General features: G+C 47.1%; 1 protein-coding gene across 1 annotated transcript in view; it reads right to left on the reverse strand.

The window, feature by feature from the left end:
• The window catches only part of LOC119957820 (leucine-rich repeat and fibronectin type III domain-containing protein 1-like protein), a 245,949-nt gene extending 224,274 nt beyond the window's left edge, over positions 1-21,675 (reverse strand). The window contains exons 1-2 of the mRNA XM_038785952.1: positions 21,333-21,675; positions 20,609-20,764 (exon numbers count right to left, since the gene is read on the reverse strand). The gene's annotated coding sequence lies outside the window, so the exon portion shown is untranslated. The remainder of the gene's footprint in view (positions 1-20,608; positions 20,765-21,332) is intronic.
• Between the last annotated feature and the right edge of the window lie 1,405 nt (positions 21,676-23,080).

Raw genomic sequence — 23,080 nt, forward strand, 5'->3', positions numbered from 1 at the left:
TTCAGGAAAGTACCCCAGAGCTGAGAACTTGATGAGGTGAGCTTACTGGTTACCATTGGGTGAAGAAGAATTGGAACTGAGTTCAACCCTCAAGGAAAGAGATGGATTAAGTGAAGCTGGTGGACGTCTCTGTTCTTTCTGGATATCTTGCCGAACCCTTGGGCATTCAGGGCTATCAGTTAACAGGCACAGGGGAAGTTCCGTCATGATCCCAGGAAGAGGGTCGTAGTCAGTGGTTAGGGTAGAAAATGGCTCAGCAGCCTGGGAGTGAAGATGATTGCTGCTGATGTGAGGGATTGCTGCTGATGTGAGGGATTGCTGGTGATGTGAGGATTGCTGGTGATGTGAGGATTGCTGGTGATGTGAGGATTGCTGGTGATGTGAGGGATTGCTGGTGATGTGAGGGATTGCTGGTGATGTGAGGATTGCTGGTGATGTGAGGACTGCTGGTGATGTGAGGGATTGCTGGTGATGTGAGGGATTGCTGGTGATGTGAGGATTGCTGGTGATGTGAGGGATTGCTGGTGATGTGAGGATTGCTGCTGATGTGAGGATTGCTGGTGATGTGAGGGATTGCTGGTGATGTGAGGATTGCTGGTGATGTGAGGGATTGCTGGTGATGTGAGGATTGCTGCTGATGTGAGGATTGTTGGTGATGTGAGGGATTGCTGGTGATGTGAGGGATTGCTGCTGATGTGAGGATTGCTGCTGATGTGAGGATTGCTGGTGATGTGAGGATTGCTGATGTGAGGATTGCTGCTGATGTGAGGATTGCTGGTGATGTGAGGATTGCTGGTGATGTGAGGATTGCTGGTGATGTGAGGGATTGCTGGTGATGTGAGGATTGCTGGTGATGTGAGGATTGCTGGTGATGTGAGGGATTGCTGGTGATGTGAGGATTGCTGCTGATGTGAGGATTGCTGCTGATGTGAGGATTGCTGGTGATGTGAGGATTGCTGGTGATGTGAGGATTGCTGCTGATGTAAGGATTGCTGGTGATGTGAGGATTGCTGCTGATGTGAGGATTGCTGCTGATGTGAGGATTGCTGGTGATGTGAGGGATTGCTGGTGATGTGAGGGATTGTTGGTGATGTGAGGATTGCTGGTGATGTGAGGGATTGCTGGTGATGTGAGGATTGCTGGTGATGTGAGGATTGCTGGTGATGTGAGGATTGCTGGTGATGTGAAGATTGCTGCTGATGTGAGGATTGTTGGTGATGTGAGGATTGCTGGTGATGTGAGGATTGGTGGTGATGTGAGGATTGTTGGTGATGTGAGGATTGCTGGTGATGTGAGGATTGCTGGTGATGTGAGGGATTGCTGGTGATGTGAGGATTGCTGGTGATGTGAGGATTGCTGGTGATGTGAGGATTGCTGGTGATGTGAGGATTGCTGGTGATGTGAGGATTGCTGGTGATGTGAGGGATTGCTGGTGATGTGAGGATTGCTGCTGATGTGAGGATTGCTGCTGATGTGAGGATTGCTGGTGATGTGAGGGATTGTTGGTGATGTGAGGATTGCTGGTGATGTGAGGATTGCTGGTGATGTGAGGATTGCTGGTGATGTGAGGGATTGCTGGTGATGTGAGGATTGCTGCTGATGTGAGGATTGCTGATGTGAGGATTGCTGCTGATGTGAGGATTGCTGCTGATGTGAGGATTGTTGGTGATGTGAGGATTGCTGGTGATGTGAGGATTGCTGATGTGAGGATTGCTGCTGATGTGAGGATTGTTGGTGATGTGAGGGATTGTTGGTGATGTGAGGATTGCTGGTGATGTGAGGATTGCTGATGTGAGGATTGCTGCTGATGTGAGGATTGTTGGTGATGTGAGGATTGCTGGTGATGTGAGGATTGCTGGTGATGTGAGGATTGCTGGTGATGTGAGGATTGCTGGTGATGTGAGGATTGCTGGTGATGTGAGGATTGGTGGTGATGTGAGGATTGCTGGTGATGTGAGGATTGCTGGTGATGTGAGGATTGCTGCTGATGTGAGGATTGCTGGTGATGTGAGGGATTGCTGGTGATGTGAGGGATTGTTGGTGATGTGAGGATTGCTGGTGATGTGAGGGATTGCTGGTGATGTGAGGATTGCTGGTGATGTGAGGATTGCTGGTGATGTGAGGGATTGTTGGTGATGTGAGGATTGCTGGTGATGTGAGGATTGCTGGTGTTGTGAGGGATTGCTGGTGATTTGAAGATTGCTGCTGATGTGAGGATTGGTGGTGATGTGAGGATTGTTGGTGATGTGAGGATTGCTGGTGATGTGAGGATTGTTGGTGATGTGAGGATTGCTGGTGATGTGAGGATTGCTGGTGATGTGAGGATTGCTGCTGATGTAAGGATTGCTGGTGATGTGAGGATTGCTGGTGATGTGAGGGATTGCTGGTGATTTGAAGATTGCTGCTGATGTGAGGATTGGTGGTGATGTGAGGATTGTTGGTGATGTGAGGATTGCTGGTGATGTGAGGATTGCTGGTGATGTGAGGATTGCTGCTGATGTGAGGATTGCTGCTGATGTAAGGATTGCTGGTGATGTGAGGATTGCTGCTGATGTGAGGATTGCTGCTGATGTGAGGATTGCTGGTGATGTGAGGGATTGCTGGTGATGTGAGGGATTGCTGATGATGTGAAGAAGACCACCCCCAAGAAATCTGACACTGCAGAGAGTTTATTTGTATTTGGTGCAACAGGAAGGGCCATAATCAGGCACGTTGCCGTGCCAGGCAGAATGTTCCAAATCAAACAAAAACAAGTCATGACTCCAGTGAACAAAGTGGAGAGGGATTCAGGTGAAAAATCTGAAACATGCAGATTTAACACGGTGAAAGTGACCAAAACAGCCCCAGCTGAGACAGTCCTCACGATCAATGGAAGGCCACTAAAGATGGAGGCCGAGACTAGGGTGCCTGCACCAGTAATGGCCGAACAAACGTTCAAATATCTTCGAGAAGGTGTTCATTCTTTGAACCTCATTAACACGACAGCCAAGATGCCGACAGTAGAAACGCTGAATATTTTGGGGACAACTGGATGTCCAACGACCAATGAACATTGTCCAGGGACATCGACCAAGTCTCATGGGATGGAATTGGCTGCACCAATCAAGTTGAACTGCTTGGAGATCTTCAAAATGTTGGATAGTGTTTTCCAGGAAACCTTATGTAAATATCAGGACATATTCCAGAACGGGTTGGTCGATAAATGGAGTGAAAGCCAAGGTTTACATCAATCCTGATTCCACACCAACATTCTCCACCCCCCCCCCCCCTCCCCACCCCCACCCCTTACACCTTACACCGGAAAGTGGAAGGCGTACCTAAGCACCTGGAAGAATTGGGAATTATCAGACATGTGGAGTTTCCTGAATGGGCAGCCTCCATCGTCCCTGTACTAAAACTGGACAGCTCAGTTAGAATATGCAGGGGTTACAAGCTTATGATAAACCAGGCAACCTATGCAGACAAATACCCAATTACACAAATTAAAGACCTTTCTGTAAAGTTGGCTGGGGAACTCACGTACACCACACTCGGCCTCAGTCATGCCCATCTGCAGTTAGAACTGGATGAAGATTCTCGAGATTTTGTGCCAATTAACATGTGTAATGGCCTGTTTCAATACACCAGATCACCCCAAGGCTTCTCCTCGGCCTGTGCGATATTCTAAAGCACAATGACGAATCTGCTCCAGGGCACCCCAAAGGTTGTGGTCTCCTTGGATGATGTTCTAGTAACAGGAACATCACATGGGGAGCACCTAGCAAATCTAGAAAAGGTGCTGAGGAGATTTAGAGATGCAGGAATTGGACTGAAACGTGAGAAGTGCACTTTTTCAGCTAGTCAGGTCACTTTCCGGGGGTTCAAAGTGGACTCAAAAGGCCAGCACCCACTCAAAGACAAGGTGAAAGCCATCAGAAAAGTCCCATCAACTAATAACGTGGCAGAATTAAAATCCTTCCTGGGGATGGGAAACTATGATAGTTGGTTTGTCTCCAACCTATCAATGACTTTGGCGCCACTAAACTTGCTCTTAAGAAAACACCAGCGTTGGCATTGGAAGGAACCGCAGGAGCTGCCTTCCTGCACGTCAAGCTGGCCTCAGTCATCGAGTCTATTGGTTCACTTTGACCTGGGTAAGCCAATCATCTTAACTTGTGATGCATCGCCATATGGAATTGGGGTGGCCCTGTCCCATCAAATGGAAAATGGCTCAGCTAAGCCGTTTGCCCTCACCTCCAGAACACTTTCCAAGGCCGAGTGGAAATATGCACAGATCGAGAAGGAAGGCCTCGCTGTAATTTACGCCGTTAAGAAATCTCACCAGTATGTTTGTGGGCGACGCTTCACAATAATAACTGACCACACGCCTCTGTTGGGGCTCCTCCGTGAAAACCAGCCGATACCTCCAATCCTTTCCGCCAGGGTAAAATGGTGGGCCCACAATGGCATCTTTCAGCACAGGCCAAGCACGCAAATTTCAAACGCTGATCTGTTGAGTCAGTTCCAACTTCCAAAGAACCTGGCACCACCACCACCGGCACCTCAAATATTTATTGTGGCATTGAACTTTCTTCACACTTTGCCTGTATTGTCAGGCCATACAAAGAACTGGACGCAATGCCACCCAGTCCTGTCCAAAGTGAAGGGCATGATCTTATCGGGCAGCACGGTAGCACAGTGGTTAGCACAATTGCTTCACAGCTCCAGGGTCCCAGGTTCGATTCCCGGCTCGGTTCACTGTCTGTGCGGAGTCTACACGTTCTCCCCGTGTCTGTGTCGGTTTCCTCCGGGTGCTCCGGTTTCCTCCCACAATCCAAAGATGTGCTGGTTAGGTGGATTGGCCATGCTAAATTGCCCTTAGTGTCCAAAATTGCCCTTAGTGTTGGGTGGGGTTACTGGGTTATGGGGATAGGGTGGAGGTGTGGGCTTGGGTAGGGTGCTCTTTCAAAGAGCCGGTGCAGACTCGATGGGCTGAATGGCCTCCTTCTACACTGTAAATTCTATGATTGTATGATTAACTGGATGGCACCATGATAGATCTGACCAGGTAAGGCCTTACCCTACTCATAAGGACAAACTCAATTTTGAGGATGGAGTCACACTCTGGGGTCCTCGAGTGGTGGTGCCACCCCCAGCAAGAGAGCCCCTGTTGCAGGAATTGCACAGTGCCCATTTGAGCCAATCGAAAACGGAAATGCCAGCTAGGAGCTACATTTGGTGGCCAGGCATAGATAAGGATATTGAATTCATGGTGTGCCAGTGCGACCTCTGCCAGTCACAGCAGACATTGCCACCCACAGCCAACCTCTACCCATGTGGGTGGCCTGGATGAGGGCACATGTGGACTTTGCAGACCCCTCCTTGGATAGAATGTTCCTGGCCTTGGTCGACACCCACTTGAAGTGATTGGAGGTCCAAGAGATGGGATGCCAGCTTCAGCGGCTACAGGAGAAGACCCCATGGCAGATCTTTGCTGCCCATAGCCTCCCTGAAGTAATAGTTTCTGAGAACAGCAATCTGTTCACTGCAGAAACGTTTCAGCGCCTGGTCCGAATAAATGGCATCCACCAGACCAGATCAGCCCCCATCACCGCGCCTCAGACCCGACAGGTCAGCGGAGAGCGCTGTGCAGATGTTCAAAACAGCAATTAAGAAGCAGTCCAGCAGAGTCCCCCTCCTCCAGTACCACCACAGTTGTAACACCGGTAGAATTACTCACAGACCTGAATGGACTCAGATTTTCCGAATTTGGCAGGGAGGGTGGAGCCACCAAGAGGAGGGAGGGTGCAGGTCTCCCAGAGGAAATGGCACATTTCTCACAAAGGAGACAGGTCAGGTGGGTGACTTGGTCCTTGGCAGGAACTTTGCCTCAGGCCCACTTTGGCTACCAGGCAGAATTATATCAAAGTCAGGCCCACTCTCGTACGTGGTGGATTTCAACGGCAGGACAGTGCGGAAGCACCTGGACCATGTGTGAGAAGCTGGAGGTGCCACACCCCAATTCCGGAAGAGTTGGAGGCAGCAGTCAGCATCGATGCTCCTGTGGTGGAGACAGTAGAGAGGGAACCTCGGCGTTCAGAGGAGGCTCCATTGGTGACTCAGGAGGGAGCTGGAGAAGAGAATTCCTCTGCTGTAATGCTTGAATGTCAGAAACAATTATCCATAGCATTTCTCCCTCATCGATGGAGGAGCCATTTGGAGGACTAGGGCGATCCACAAGACCCAGAAAATCCCCGAACAGATTGACATTGTGATGAACTTTTAAGGATTCTCTCCTCTTATGTTTCTCAACCTTTTAATTATATGTAGTAACTGTACATAGCCTGTTCTGTAAATATGTTATTCAGGGACTTAAGGGGGAAGGGATGTGGTGGTGTGGCCCCTTTAAGAGGTGAGCCGTCATGGTTCATGTGCTCGGGGGCCTATTGAGTGGGAGTGTGTGAACCCCAACCAATTGGGAAAACAACGTGGGGCCCTGGGAGCGAGTCCCTGGCAGAGAGAACCCCGGAATCAAAGAGTGAAGACGTGCATCGTGACTCTGTGCCTGCGTATAGTTTATATTAACTGGTTCGCAATAAACCCTTGTTCAGTTACACTGAAAGGCTCCCTAGCCACCACAATTCTAACAAAAAGTGAAACCATTTCTTGGTAACTTGGTGCGGGGACGGTGTAACCCGCGAGGGACAGTGGTTTCAATTGAACTGCTGCCGTGAATAGGTGACATGAAGAAATCAGATATTGGCTGTCTGATCAAATAATGTCAAAAGCACAGTTATAAAATTCTATTTATTCTGTTACAAATCCCATTCCATCTTCGAGAAAAGCAAATAGCCCAGTGAGAATCTAAACTACTTTACATCCCAAACAAATTGGATAACCGCTGCACTTCCCTCAAGCGGCACGAAACCAAAGATATTGGCAAAGAAATAGATCCACACAACAGTTTCCAATGTTCACAGAATCTGCCCCACTCCCTGACCGACAGTCTGACAACCTTACCAATATGAGATAAATCTGCTGGAGTGTGCAATCCAGATGTGTGCAAACTCTTCTCATAGAATTTACAGTGCAGGAGACCATTCGGCCCATCAAGTCTGCACCGGCCCTTGGAAAGAGCGCCCCTACTTAAGCCCACACCTCCACCCTATTCCAGTAACCCAGCAACCCCACCCAAACTTTTTTTGGACGCTAAGGGCAATTTAGCATGGCCAATCCACCTAACCCGCACATCTTTGGACTGTGGGAGGAAACCGGAGTATCCGGAGGAAACCCACGCAGACATGGGGAGAACGTGCAGACTCTGCACAGACAGTGACGCAAGCCGGGAATCAAACCTGGGACCCCGGAGCTGTGAAGCGACAATGCTAACCATTGTGCTACCGTGCTGCCCTTTTGGAGGGTAATGTTCTTGGGATGGAGGCAATTGTGGGGGTCGGGGTGGGGGGGGGGGGGTGGCCCACATTGACCCCCGGGTTTGATATGAAACCAGGGACAGCATTCCTCCTCCTCCCAGCTTTATAATGAAGCAAGTAAAAAGACGAAATCTTCCTGGAGGGAGCCTGCAGTGGACACTTCAAGCTTGCCTGGATACTGTACAGTGCGTTCTGCAGTCAGTCACAAACAACAATTTGGCAATAGGCTCTCAAATAGGTTTGAAATCCTATTTGAGATGTGGTCTGTGGACATCCCTACAGGAGCCATTACCAAAATGGCGGATTGTGCAGTTCCATCGCCGCACTTAACGCACACACAAACCAACTACTGGTCGCTTAGACGTCTGTAAAAATACAAAGTATTATAAGCAGCTGACTCTTGTTACAAAATGTTCCACAGGTGGTAACTGTGTTAGATATCTGAGTTTGAGGAAAGATGGAAGAAACTTAGAACCTTCAAGCGTTTTTCTGAGGAATTTTTGCAGAAAAGTACTTGAGACAATAAGTCAAACAAACAAAAGACAAATTTGGGATTGGGCTGGATGAACAGGTGAGAAACAGATTAGTTGGGCTGTTATTTGATGGTGGGCCAGGGTTGAGGAGGTTTTTTCACATATACTTTTATTAGATTTTTCAATTTTTTTTACAAATGTCGACTCAAGAATCGCGACCACAATAGTTCTAAAGGGACATTCCTCAGCAAACATCAGGACCCGTAGGACTAACCCTACAGCCATGCTGTCGTTCTCAACAGCATCCAATCTCCTCAACAAGGAGGGGAAGAAGACAGCCAACAAGGGAATGGAATTCAAATGCCCCTTCCACGTTTTAAACCCACCCATGAAGACCTAAATCCACTACCCACCCTCCGGCAATGGTGCCACTCGATTCTACCACCATCAAGACACGAATAATAAGAAAGGGCGATGGATAATCAGCATGCAGCACAGCTACCTGCATATTTGCCAATTAGGCAAACCTTTGCTGAGCAATCAGGATAAATGACAGATTTTAAAGCGAGTGGTGGCAGGTCCTACGGAAAAGCTGCTATTCCCACGTCCGCATCAGGTGTTCCCAGGGTTGAGTGATTGAATGGACTCCTCCTGTTCCAATGTTTCTAACTCAGATGCTCAATATGGCTTTGCTACTTTGCGAAATGAGCTGAATGGCTTTTTTCATCCAAACCTATCACATAGCACCCAACAACCTCCACCTCCCCACCACTATCACTGCCTGGAACCCAAACATTGGAGAGCAAGGGGAATTAAACAATGCGTCATTAAAAATGACTCATTGCGCGTTGATTCACATTTTCAAAGGAATTAATCCCATTTTATGCTGTTACAATCGAGCAGAGTTTCCAAAGGCAAGGTCAGACGATAACCAATTTACGTTAGGAGTCACATATTTACATGGCCTCCATACTGATGATGTTCAAGGTGAAAGGAACATGTTGACTAAAAGCTCATGAGCTTGAACGGTGTGCCAAAGAAAATCTGCCTTTACTTAAATAAACTTTTGCCTCTGTAATGCTTTTCAGGCAAATCCACGTGGTCCAACTGAGACACCAGCCGGTGCTGCGATTTTGGCCGCAATTTTACCACAGGCTCAGGACCCTGATATTGGGACCAAATGGAGATCCAATCACATAATTGCCGTCAGCGAGACTGCCTCAGGTAGTTTAGCAATCTGTCTCTGAGTCCGCCATATAATCAATGACAAGCACTCTAGATGCTGCCAGTTCAATCAGGGGACCTACATTTGTAAAGCTTCATGAGCCCCTGTCCATGATATTGAGGGCATCTTAGGACAAAGTGCCCTGAGGGAGGTAAGGCAAGATTAACAAATAGGGAGCTGAGAGTGGCCGCCCCTGTGAGATGGAGGGAAACCATTTTAAATGGTCGATTGGAATTATGGGGTCTGCTTGGACCACCCATGGTCTCCTGTTTGAGCCATGGATCCTGAAGCTCTGATAACCCTCTTGACCATTGCGAAGAGGCTACCTCTATGAAGCTGGTCTTGACCCCATATGTTAGGGGGTTATGGAAGCCAGCTGCTCACCTTCTGGGAGAAAACAGCAAACCCCCCCCAGCACCATTCCCGGTGGTGGAATTGCATTGGACAAACATCAAGGCACAGTTCCTCACTAATGTACTGCACCAACCTATACCCCCTATCCCCCCTCCAACCCTGCCCCACACCACAGCCCCCCCCCCCCCCCCACCCCCTCCCAGCCTACCACCCCTGGAGCCATCATGTAAAAAACCTGTTGAACGACTGCTGTGGTGAACTGAAAGAGGCCCCAATGGGGGCGGGGGGGGGGGGGGGGGGGGGGGGGGAGAACACTTTCACACCCCAGTTAAATTGCTGGGGTAAAACCTAACCATATCACATTCAACCTGGAATTAATTGATAGAGTAACTGGGCACCTGAAATGGGGAAATGTTTCATTCCCAGCAGTAAATTCTCCACCTCGATGAACACAAGAGACTTGGGGAGATTCCTGTGCCCTTGGCCTCCAGCCGGTGTGGAGCTGAGTGGCACCAAGGCCCTGTTAAGAATTTTCTGTCTCTTGATGATGGTGCAGCTTCAAGCTGGTGTTGACACAGAAGCTGTTTTTATGTTGCAGAGGCCTATTTTTCATTATACTGACAGTGAGAGTGGAATTCTCCAATGTATTTTGTCATATTCCAAAGCTGTATCCTTGACCTATTTAGAAGCTTTGAAGTGACGTGCTTTGCAAATGCCGAGAAGAATTTTAACTGGGTGAGAATTGGAAGCGATTTTTGTGCCTGTTGCAAAACAAGAACCTCTCATAGAGCCAAAGCAAAACACCTTGTAAATGGTTAATGGACAGAACAACTGTCGTGCATATCAAGTGGTATGTTTAGCTCAACAAAGAAAGCTCTTTTAGTCCCTTAAAGGTGAATTGTATTCATCTGATCAACAATCAGAGGAGTAGTACCAACAGCTGTTCAGCTGTATCATTGGATATAAATATTGCATCCAATACGAAATGGCTTATGGAGATCAATCTGCACAATCGCAATCTCTCTTTCTCGCTCTCTTTCCCCAGTCCCCTCACTGCCTCACACTCCACTTCTCGCTTTTCTCCTCTTTTGGATGAATACTCTTTGTCTAACTCTCTCTGTTGTGTCCTCCAACCACGTCACGCGACCCCCCCCCCCCCCTCCCCTCCCTCCCTCCCCAGACTCCTGTACTTAGAGCAGTCGTAATCGCAGAAACTCTGAGGCCTGCCTCTTCCTGGGTGTCCCTTCTGACTGAGAGGGAACAAAACCATTTTAGAGTCAATCTGTACTGACGGAGGGGTCATGCCTATGCTATCTGTTTGAAAGAATGATCCAATAAAGCTATTCCCTTGTTTTCCCCCCCACCAGTAATTTTTAGTGATTAGCCATAGACTACAAGGGACTGTTGGACATTCTCACTCTACTAGAGCAAAAGAGACAATTGGTTTTATAGCTGGAGAGACACCGCTCGGCAAGCCCAGGTCACGGTGAGGATAGATGCCTCCATGAAGTGCCACAGCTGGTAGAGGGACTGAATCTACACCATTATGGTCATTGCTGTTTCACACTCTGGTCATCGAGCCAGCTTTCCCCATCACCCTGAAAATAAATCCCAGTTTATGCCAAAGGGCAGAAAGTCAAGGGGTCTAAGAATTTCCCTGCGGACGTTATTACTGAATCTGCTTCTTCTATCCCAGATCATCACACTCACTACATCAGAAAATTCTTCTCATCTCCCCATGGAATTTATTTGTCAATATTCTTAAAGCTATGTATTTTGATTGCCAACCCTCCTGCCACAGGAAGCAAGCCTACCCAATTCATCACTACCTTATCATTTTGAGCACTTGTGGTATTCTCTGCTCAGGAAAAAAACAATCCCAATTTCTCCAGTTACTCCACATAATGAATTCCTTCATTACTGATACCATCTGGGTAAATTTCCCCTGATCCCTGTGCAAGACCTGACAACCCCTTTCTCAAATGTGGTGCCCAGAATCAGATGCAATTATCCGGCAGACATGTGGATCCTTTGGTTCTAAGACACTGAATCAGCAAAGAAGCAAATTGAGAAAATCCGCCAAATTTCCTCCACTTCCCAGCTACCGACCGGGCTGAGAGCAGACAGATGGCTGCATTTAGCCACAGTCCATGGGTGGCCATCATTTTCATGCATTTTCAAGATCAGCAACAGTCAAGCGGCCATTGAAGTACAACTGGAACCCAAGGTAAGGCAGAAAGGAGGTAGAAAGAGAAGCATGGATCCAGAAACAAAACAAACAGAAAACAGTTCTGAAGGTCAAACCATTCTGAATGCATTAATATTATTTATTTATTTGTAAGTGATATGCATGCTGAGAGCTGAGTGTCTCTTGGTCATGTCTCATATCACCAATATCAGCCATGTGAATGGCGGAGCTAACTCAATGGGCTGAGTGGCCTAATTCTGCTCCTATGTCTTATGGTTTTATGTCAGAGTAATTTTGATCTCACTTGGAAATCAACAGAAGAGTGAAGATGCCGTTTAAAAGGAGTGATCCTCCCTTAAATGTGCAATGTTTTAAAAAAAGGAAAATCGTGCTATAATCAATTTTCATCCATTAACACCCCCCTCACCCATTAACACCCCCCTCACCCATTAACACCCCCTCACCCATTAACACCCCCTCACCCTTAACACCCCCTCACCCATTAACACCCCCCTCACCTATTAACACCCCCTCACCCACTGACACCCCATCACCTATTAACACCCCCTCACCCACTGACACCCCCTCACCCACCAGCACCCCCCTCACCTATTAACATCCCCTCACCCACTGACACCCCCTCACCCTTAACACCCCCTCACCCGTTAACACCCCCTCACCCATTAACACCCCCTCACCCAGGGGCTGGTTTAGCTCACTGAGCTAAATCGCTGGCTTTTAAAGCAGGCCAGCAGCACGGTTCGATTCCCGTACCAGCCTCCCCGGACAGGCGCCGGAATGTGGCAACTAGGGGCTCTTCACAGTAACTTCATTGAAGCCTACTCGTGATAATAAGCGATTTTCATTTCATTTCATTTCATTAACACCCCCCTCAACCTTAACACCCCCTCACCCATTAACACCCCCTCACCCACTGACATCCCCTCACCCATTGACACCCCCTCACCCTTAACACCCCTCACCCATTAACACCCCCTCACCCATTAACACCCCCTCACCCACTGACACTCCCTCACCCACTGACAACCCCTCACCCATTGACACCCCCTCACCCTTAACACCCCCTCACCCTTAACACCCCCTCACCCATTAACACCCCCTCACCCACTGACACTCCCTCACCCACTGACATCCCCTCACCCATTAACACCCCCTCACCCACTGACACTCCCTCAACCACTGACAACCCCTCACCCATTGACACCCCCTCACCCTTAACACCCCCTCACCCTTAACACCCCCTCACCCATTAACACCCCCTCACCCATTAACACCCCCTCACCCACTGACACTCCCTCACCCACTGACAACCCCTCACCCATTGACACCCCCTCACCCTTAACACCCCCTCACCCTTAACACCCCCTCACCCATTAACACCCCCTCACCCATTAACACCCCCTCACCCACTGACACCCCCTCACCTATTAACACCCCCTCACCCACTGACATCCCCTCACCCACTGACAAACCCCCTCACCCACTAACACCCCCTCACCCACTGACCCCCCTCACCCATTACCCCCCTCAGCCATTACCCCCTCACCCATTAACACCCCCTCACCCATAAACACCCCCATCACCTATTAACACCCTCTTACCCACTGACACCCCCTTACCCATTAACACCCCCTCACCCATTAACACCCCCTCGCCCATTACCCCCTCACCCATTAACACCCCCTCACCCAGTAACACCCCCCTCACCCAATAACACCCCCCTCACCCATTAACACCCCCTCACCCACTGACACCCCCAACATGCACTGACACACCCGCACCCATTAACACCCATTAGCACCCCTGTAACATTGCGCACACCCCCCACATTCATTAACAACTCCCCTCACGCAGTCATTGTTCATCACAACGTGTGTGAGTTTTTTCTATGGGGAAGGTAATTGATCTATTTGCCGACAGCAATTCCAGAGAGCATATTAGTATGCAAAACACTTTGAGGTGCTATTTGAATGTGATTAAGAGTTACTTTTTCAATGAGTGAGCTGAACTGTATTTACTGATGTTTCTACGCTTCTCTCATGTATAAAATTCTACACACTCCATTTATCTGTAATTCAGCGAATATAAGCCGTGTATTTTACAACCTTTTCTAAGCAGCAACATTTCTGATGTTTACATTAATATCTGACAGCTACCCGGTATCTGGGCTGGAATTCAGTCCTGGCGGGTAATGGCACCATCGAAGGAAGGTGTCCAATGGGGTGACCCTCCTTCAGTGATTAGCAGGACCCAGGTCTGCATCTCTTCACTGACGGCCATGGGTTTCTGCCCCCATAAGGATGTCTGTCTGCCTATTCCCTAGAGCTGCAGGCCATTCAGAACACCGGGGAATCAATGGTCTCAGCAGTGCCAACATGTTAAGTGGCCAATGAAGGAACTGCACCTAAAGGAGAAGAGTGCAGCAATGGCCATGCACCCTCAGAACCAGATAGGTTGGGTATGGGAGATCTGGGGCCAGTCAGAGAGGCCTGGCAATGGGGGTGTTATGGGGTGATGGACTATTGAGGGCAGACAGTGTCAAAGCCACTGGAGTGCAGAGAGGCTTCCTCCAAGGACCAAAGAATGCCTCCACTGCCCCCAAACTTGCTGAAAGGACAGGAGGATTTAACAGACCTTCTCCTCATGTGACTCCACACCCACCACCATTACAATTTCAGAGGTTGGAAGAAGCCCTTAATTGGTTGCTTGGGTGTTTCAATTGGACTCTGGGAGAGAGGGCTGTCTGTCCCCATCACTCACTGGAAAGGGGGCACAGCAGCATGGAGACCGCAACCCCCAACACCTCCTGTCCCCTATTACAAACTGCCTATCTCCTATTACACCTCCTTCCCCTATTACAAACTGCCCTGCCTCCCAGCCATCCCCAGAGGGTGAGTTAAATCCAGCCACTGATTTCGAAAGAACTGCCCACAAGACAAGACTGGAAAATTAGAAAGGGTAATAAAAATGTAGATATATTTTCATTCAATATCAGAACACAGAAGTTATTTCAAGGAACAATTAAACAAAACAAAATTAAATGAAGAGTTAATGAGAGTAGTGGGGTGATATTACCCATCACATCGATAATTAAAACATTAAATAGAAAATGTAATACCTGACCTGCAAATCCTTCCTTAGTGTGTATAAAGAGGACTGTTCTGGGATAATCTCTTGCAATGACCTTATTCTCAAGTATTAACCAATATGTTCTACTCCGTGCAAATTTTAATATCCTGAATTAAATATTATTAGGAAATAATCTGACTGAGTTTCCAAAGGCCCTGTGGGTTTTTTCCTGTCAATATCTACTGCAGGAGGATCTGAAAGATCCCAAATTTTATATCCTTCTCAAGTGAGATGACCGCTTCCAGCGAGGCATTGGAGGTTGCTCCAACTGGGCTCAGTGCCCTGGTTAGTGAAGACACGAATGTCCAGGTTCCACACGCCTCTAAGTTACTCAGGGGCTCAGCATAGAAAGTGCATTGATTTCAGCGGAGTGCTGAAAATATATTGTAATCCAATCAGCATCTGAACATATTAGATGGAAGCCGGCATACGTTAACAAGTCAATTTACGTTCCAATGTGCCTATTGTATCTCAAGGAAGGGATCCTGAGAGGATGACATCAAAACCCATGAGTGTTAAATTCAGAAACATCAACATGGAAGGTTGAAAATTCACAGCAGTTCTGAGAAGCTGGAAGTAAAGCAATGGGTGATTACAGTTGAAATATTAACCTGTTTAATATTAACCTGTTTTTTTCTTTCAGATGTTAACAACCAAATTCCTGGACCTTGCAATATTTTCCATTGGTTGCACCACAAGACGACACATATTCATGCAATAACATCTTGCATTTTAATTTTATTTACTTGTCTTGAGGTACAGGTATCCATGGCAAGGCCAGCCTTTATTGCCCATCCATATTTGCTTTTGAGAATGTGATAGTGAGTTGTGTTCTTTAACCTCTGCCATCCCTGTGATCTACACCCACAGTTAGGGTGGGGATTTGGAGCCATCAGTAAAATAGCAATTGGAACCAAGTCAGGATGTAAGCGAGCCGGGAGCGGAACTTGCAGGTGGTGATGTTCCTGTGCATCTGCTGCCCTCCGCCCTTCTTGGTGGTAGAGGTCGTGGGTTTGAAGGCGGTGTTGACGGAGCCTCAGTGAGTTGCTGCAGTCCATCTTGTAGATGGTACACAGGGCTGCCACTGCTGGAGAGAGTGAATGTCTAAGATGGCAAATGAGGAGCTGCTTTGCCTAGATGGTGTTGAGCTTCTTGAGTGTTGTTGGAGCTGCACTCATCCAGGCAAGTGGAGAGTATTCCATCACACTCCTGACTTGTGCTTTGTAGATAGTGGACAGCGTTTGGAGAGTCAAGAGGTGAGCTAATGTGCAGTACAACACAGTCCAAACTCTTCCTACTCCATTGTGAAATCATATAGTGGGTTGGATTCTCCAGTCACCGACGCCAAAATCGAATTCAGCAATCACCCGGAGAATCACAGTTCCTGACCAAATCAGGGGTGGCGCCCCTTTCGCGGTGCACCGCCCCCTCCAAAATGGAGCACTCAGAGAGTACGCCGCGTGATGCATCGATGGCCTCAGGACATTGCCTGTGGCCTGCCCCCAGATACTCCACCCCGACCGGCCGAGTTCCCGACGGCGTCGGTTACGTGCTGTCTTATCCGTTGGGAACTCTGTGTGGCAGCTGCAGACTCAGTCCAGCACCACCACAGTCAGGGGAGAGTCAATCAATGGGCATAGGGAACTTATCAGGGGCTGGGGCACTGTGGGGTGGGGTGGTCCAGGGTGTGTGAGCCGGCTAAAAGGGGGACTATTTTGTGGGCCTGGTCTGCCAGTGGCCACTGCCATGTAGCACAGCGTGACTGCTGCATGCCACCGCCGTGCATATGCGTGGCCATGGAACCGGCAAATCTCTCGGTCCTATTGGCAGCTGGAACTGGATGCTCTATGCTGCCGGCATGCTAGCCCCCAGCCAAATGGAGGATCAGTGGCCTTTTATGCCAATTGTTCTGTCGTAAAGTGCTGCCGTTCCCATACCGGCGTGGGGGACATAGCCTCAAAATCTGAGAGTCCAGCTCAATGTCTTTAACGTCAAAACTGAGTTGAAACTCTATAAATGGATCTTACGAAAGAGGAGGTATAATTCCTTTTGCATCCCATTTCACGGTTAATGAATTACTCACAACATGGAGTCACTGTTGACGTTACAGCCAGTTTTCACTTAGCAAGTTCCAACTAACAGTGTTGATTTATAGATAAATGTTGGCCTAGGCACTAGGAAAATGTCCTTGCTCACCTGAAAGGATCGGAATAATTTCACATTAAATATCATAAGGGTATTAAATCCAGTTTTGCAATTGGTTGTTGAAGTAGAGGCAGTCATAAGTGTATTGTATGAAAAACGTGAACAAAAATACTGGCGGGTACAGGAGAAGATTAGAAGAGTGAATCAGATTTAACAATGCCAGCAGCACAAGAATGATGGGCTGAATGGTCACTTTCTATTTCCATGATTCTATATTTTTCTAACGGGGAAAAAAAATGACAATTTGGCAAGCAAGATGCTTCTAAGGTTTGTTCCTTTTTATATTCACAGAATCAATTAATGTCCAATGACATTTCTTAAAAAATAAAAATGAATTAAGAAAACAAATTGCAGGTAATATATTTAAACTTCAGCTGATCAGCACAAACTCTGCTTTGCATTCTGGAGACATTTTCTCCCGTAGGTTCAATCGTTTTGCTTTTCCTTTGAATTATTCTTTCTCGTTTTCCTTCTGTTTAAACCCAGGTGACTTTCCCTGTAAAAAGCTTGAATTCCAAGAAATATGGAGGAGCTATTTGGTCAAAGATGCTTCTTGTCTTCCTCTGCGTCTGTTTCACCTGAATCAATTCTGTCAGCTGACTTGCAGCAGAAAACATTACGTTTTGCAGACATGAAATGGATATGAATTACCATCTTTTAATGGAAATGGTGATTGAATATTAAAATCCTACATTATAGCCCAGTGATTCACTGCCTAACATCAAAGTGCAAACTGCACAAGAGAAAAGATATTTCACACTTCTCCCCACCAGTTGTAATTGAATGTTGCTATGTGGCCCCTTCCCAGTTCTAGAGGGAGTTTCTCGTCCATTTAAGGTTGAATTTGAGGGCAAGAACCTTTGCCAGTTTCGGTATTGTGAGGGAGCTATTTTATAATTTAGTTTTTAAAAATGAGCTTCTCTCAATCTGTTTCTGCTTTTCTCAGGGTAAATTTCCCCCCTTCTCCACATGAAATGAAATTAAATGAAAATCGCTTATGAGTAGGCTTCAATGAAGTTACTGTGAAAAGCCCCTAGTCGCCACATTCCGGTGCCTGTCCGGGGAGGCTGGAACACCAGCTATTTTCTAGTGTCTCACCCAAGTGACCATCCTTGCTGTGTGATCAGGGATTGTAAATCCCATCAGGTCACTTAACGAGAGCCTCACAGTCAAGATTCATTCCATCCTTACCCAATATACATATATATATATTATATGTATTTATCATTTATATACATGCACACACATATATGTATAAAATATACATATGTACACAAACACACACATGTCCCATAGAGAATCGTTGACTTTTCCCCTTTTTAACAGAGGCACTGAACCCTCTTACCTGTCTATTATGTAAGAACACACAGTGTAGAAAGAGGATAGTCCATATCTACATTTATATTCCACACAATCTCCCTCAGTTCTGTCAGTATATCCTTCTATTCATTCCTCTGTCACATATTTATCTACAGTAAGACGTCTTACAACACCAGGTTAAAGTCCAACAGGTTTGTTTCAAACACGAGCTTTCGGAGCACGGCTCCTTCTTCAGGTGACACATGACACATCATGACATATTTATCTAGTTTCCCCTTAAATGTGGAGTACGAAGTTCCACATTCTAACTAGATCCAAAGTAAGGAAGTTTATTACAAATTCCTTGCCACATTTATTAGTGGCCCTCTTACATTTATGGCCTCAGTGTTCCTGGGAATGTGGTAGAGGGGATTCAACACCAGGGTTTCTGCTTCGAATCAGGACCTAGTGACTCATGCTGGGAAGTAGTCACATGTGGGAAAAAAGCGGGCCATACTCGGTGAAATATCCTGCTGACACTCAGCTTCACATGAAAAGGATAGTGACTTGGGTGAGGAGGATCCAATTGAGGTGTAACCCAGTCTGAATCAGATGAGGAGGCAAGAAAATGGAATAAATATTTGAAAATAATTGGACAAAATCTGAGAAAGAGCAGGGGAATTGCATCTTTCATGGGGCCAGCCCAGTATAATGGATTGCCTGCCATCGTGTTGTACTGTAAATACCATAAAAGAAGAATCCAAAAATGTGCCAAGGAGATATAAATCTAGACGGAACCATTACTGATACCAGAGGAGAAAAATAATGTTGGTATTCTAAGATAGGAATTGACCTTTAATTGAAACAAGATGATGGGTGGTCAACAAAATAGTGCAGATTAAAAAAGAAGTCCATAAATACATGTAATGCTCATCTGGTATATGTCCAATAGTAATTTCTAGGTTTTGAAACATAACATGATAGTAATCTACAGAGCAGGTTTCATATCTGTGCCACAATCCTTAATAAAACAATTTTGCTTTTGCCATGTTCAGCATTCTTTTCAGAAACTTCAAAATTAGATAAATCAGTTTTCAAAATATAAATATACTTTGCACAAGGTACATGTATCAACCTTATTTATTAAAAAGATGAACCAACACTTTGTAGTGAGTGCAAAGTAATAATTTGCTGTGTACTCAAACATCTTGACATTGTTCTCTTTGATCTTTAATATTGTTGAAGGTGTCTGACGGCCAATTGTGTGTTACAGAAAGAGCATCGCCCTATGCACAGATTTCTCTTCCTCCATCAATCTACAGCTTTTTAAAACCTAGCTTTGTCCCATCTAATCATTGCTTCTATAATTTACCTGGTTTATCTCCTGGGTGGATCCATATGATTGGGCTTGGCCCGTCAGATAATGTGCCAACAAACCACCAGCACACACACAAACACACACACACACACACATGTACATAAACATGTTCCGTACTGCCCATTTTTTTTAGCTAGGGAGATAAATTGTACAAAAGCTGGTGAAGATGATGATCCAAATCTGAATTGGCCCATTCCCCTCTCTCTTAATTTCTACAATCTATAATGAAACCAAACCAGTTGTGAAAATAAAGCTAAAAAAATAATCTCGACTATCAGAACTAGTAATTTAACTCCAGATAGAAATTGACAAATTAAAATGACCCTTTTTACATGTAATCCCATTCTACCCTCAAAGCCATTCACGCAGGGTGAGAAATATTGTAAACACACGTATAATATAAAAAACTGACAAGTCAAAAGAACATTCACCACAGATTTCAGTTTTAAAATAACACAATCCCAATAAATGGCTCTCTAATTCTTTTAATGTTACAATATTTCTACCCAACTGCAGTTTGCAAAGGGTTGATCTTCAACCTTCTCTCAGGTGTACCCTGGATACTAAATAAATATTTCAACGCTGAACAATTTAGTGGGAGGGGACCTTGGAAATATTTGACCGCAGCTCTTTTATCTAAATTAAGACACTTGACAGATTTCAAATATTAAAGCGAGTCTTGCATCACAAAAAGTGCTTTGTTATTGAATATTAATGCTATCTAATATGCCTATTTTTAAGTTGCTACATTTCAAAGGCTTTGGAAGGGTTGAAGCCTCTGGAAGAAATTGCACACTTGTAATGGAGGGTTAGCCTTTGCCACAATCGCAATCCCCGAGAATAAATGCTCTTTTATTATTTAACAGACTTAAGCCAACATTTGATATTTGACGGAGAAAGAGGACAATTTGAAGCTTGTGTTACCTTCGCAAAGAAACATTAATTGGGTCCAGTCAGCGGAGGCGGCTGCTATTAATCTTTAACACCTCTCTCCTTTCCTACTCCTTCCTCCTTCAGTCTCTCTCTCTCTCCCAGCCTCTGCGCTTCAACTGGTGCGGGAGAGCTCAGCAGATCCGCAGTCTTCGATCATGGCAGGGAAAAAGAGAATGAAATAAATGAAAATCATTTCAGACCTGGGAGAAAAGTGATCCTCCCGTGAACCAATTTTTTCGTAAAGGGGAGAAAGATTGAGCTCCCGGCTCACACTCGCCAACATTGATGGTTTCAGCACCATGGACCGGGGACAGCGCTACAGAGCCGCTCACTCGCCAACATTGATTATTTCAGCACCATGGACCGGGGACAGCGCCACAGAGCCGCTCACTCGCCAACATTGATGGTTTCAGCACCAAGGGGCCATGGACAGCGCCACAGAGCCGCTCACAGCCTCTCGCTCCACTATCGCCTCCAGTGGGAGGCACTAGCTCCTGCAAAAAGGGCTAAAAACCAGAGGGTGCCCAAGGATTCTGATCCTTAACACTGCCCAACTCTAGAAGGAGTAGGCTCCATGGACGGCTAGGAGACGTCTCTCGCTCAGGAAGGTTGCAGTGAGTTGGAGTGAATAGAGGGACATCCTTATTCCCCTCTGTCCCCCTCCCCCTCAGCCCAGCCCAGTAACAGTCAGTGAGTGTCTCAGTCAGTCTCTCACTCCTGCCGCTGTACAGATGCGCACCAGAGACCCGCTTGCAGAGATTGTCCAGATGTGTGCGTTAACGCAGAGCAGGTCGCAGAGCTTCAGATCCCACAGCTACAGCAACATCTGGCGGAGCAGGTCTCCCCTCGGTGGCCGCCTGCCCTTAAACAAATCCTGGCTCCATCTCAGTTCCCAGCTGACAAGCGATTCCGCCACATCAGGTGCCCGAATGGGACAGTGAAATGTACAGGCTGATTGGTGAAGATGCTTTATCCCTCTCGCTCTCTCTCCCTTCCTGCTGTTAATCAGTTGTGAAACCATCCGATGTCGGCACACACACAGGCACACACACACACACTCACACTCACACAGATAAAGAAAAAAAGAGCAAGCTTGCCTGGTAGGAAGATTGAAGGAAAGGGGGTTTAATCATCAGCAGCAAATCACACCGAGCTCACAGTGGGAGTGACTGAGCTCCTCATGCATATGAATCAGGACACGTGCCTCAGCCCAGTAAAAGTCAGAGGGCAAACTCCCCCCCCTGTCTGTGACAAGCACATTCTCATCAGATTTATTTGCTAAAGGGTGGGTAGCTATGCAGATTTGAATACCTGTGATGCATAAATTTACTGGGGGTCATTCTGGCGACTTGTCTGACTGAAAAATGTTCATTCTCCTCTCTCTACCTCTGCATCAAATTATCCCCCCACCCTCCCAGTGATGTCAGCCTCATTTGGACTCAGAATGTTCTCACTCGTCTGTGTTCCTTCCTTAATCTCTCCCAGCATGAAAACACCTCAACTCACCTTCATGGCCACTTCTTCAATCTTGCCCCTCATATGGCATCATTACTTCACTGCAGAGTCGCAGGGTGAAATCTTACCAAAAATTGACAGTGGCAGTTCCTGTGAGAGAAACTCGCCAGCAGCAGGAAACTGAGCCTCTTAAACAAACATTTTTCTGCTTCAAATGAATCATGCCGCACTTGTGGTGGCTTCCCGCTGATTCTCTCGACCCCCCCGCCCCCCCCCCCCCCCCCCCCCACCCAGGGCAACTCAATCACTGCAATCTGTGGGGAGCTCCATTCAAACACCTCCCCAGCACTTGTCCCGGATCCTATCGAGGGGATGGCAGCCAGAAAGCCAGCACCGTGCTTCTCAGAGAGTTCCCTGACTCCTCCTGGGTGGAGTCCTATACACACACATCCATGGCCATGGTAGTCAGTGCCAGCTCCCTGCACAGGAGGATGGAGCAGCAGTGCCACAAGAAGGTGAATGACCTTCTTTATGTGGCCAGGGTACGTCCAGCACCCCCAATCTCCTGTTGCACTCCCTCAGAGGCTCCTCACAACTCCAAAGTGATTTCTCACCCAGCCACCTGCCATGAGGCCCTCTTCCATCAGTCTGCCCCCAGTCCCCAAAATGCCCCCAGTATCTACTCTGTTCTTCGCATCCCTGCTCCCACTCAAGTTTCACACATGGCACGCCTCAACAATTTGAACTGGTAGGACCCCACCTGCACTCTCCGCATCTAACTCTCCACAGGACAAAATTGAACCCAGCAGGCATGCGCAAACACAGGCACCCAGAGTCATGCGCAAGCTCAGATACCTCACCCTATTTAACGATAGAGTCTTTGGGCTGGCCGGGGTGGAGCAAGACCGACCCTGTGTAGATGGTGAAGTGGGGGCTGCATACAAATGTGAGAACCCTCAGCACACACAGTCATACCTCAAGCCTCACGTGAGTAAACATCTTGTTTCA

Source organism: Scyliorhinus canicula, chromosome 27, assembly GCF_902713615.1.
Source record: "Scyliorhinus canicula chromosome 27, sScyCan1.1, whole genome shotgun sequence".
Taxonomy (NCBI): domain Eukaryota; kingdom Metazoa; phylum Chordata; class Chondrichthyes; order Carcharhiniformes; family Scyliorhinidae; genus Scyliorhinus; species Scyliorhinus canicula.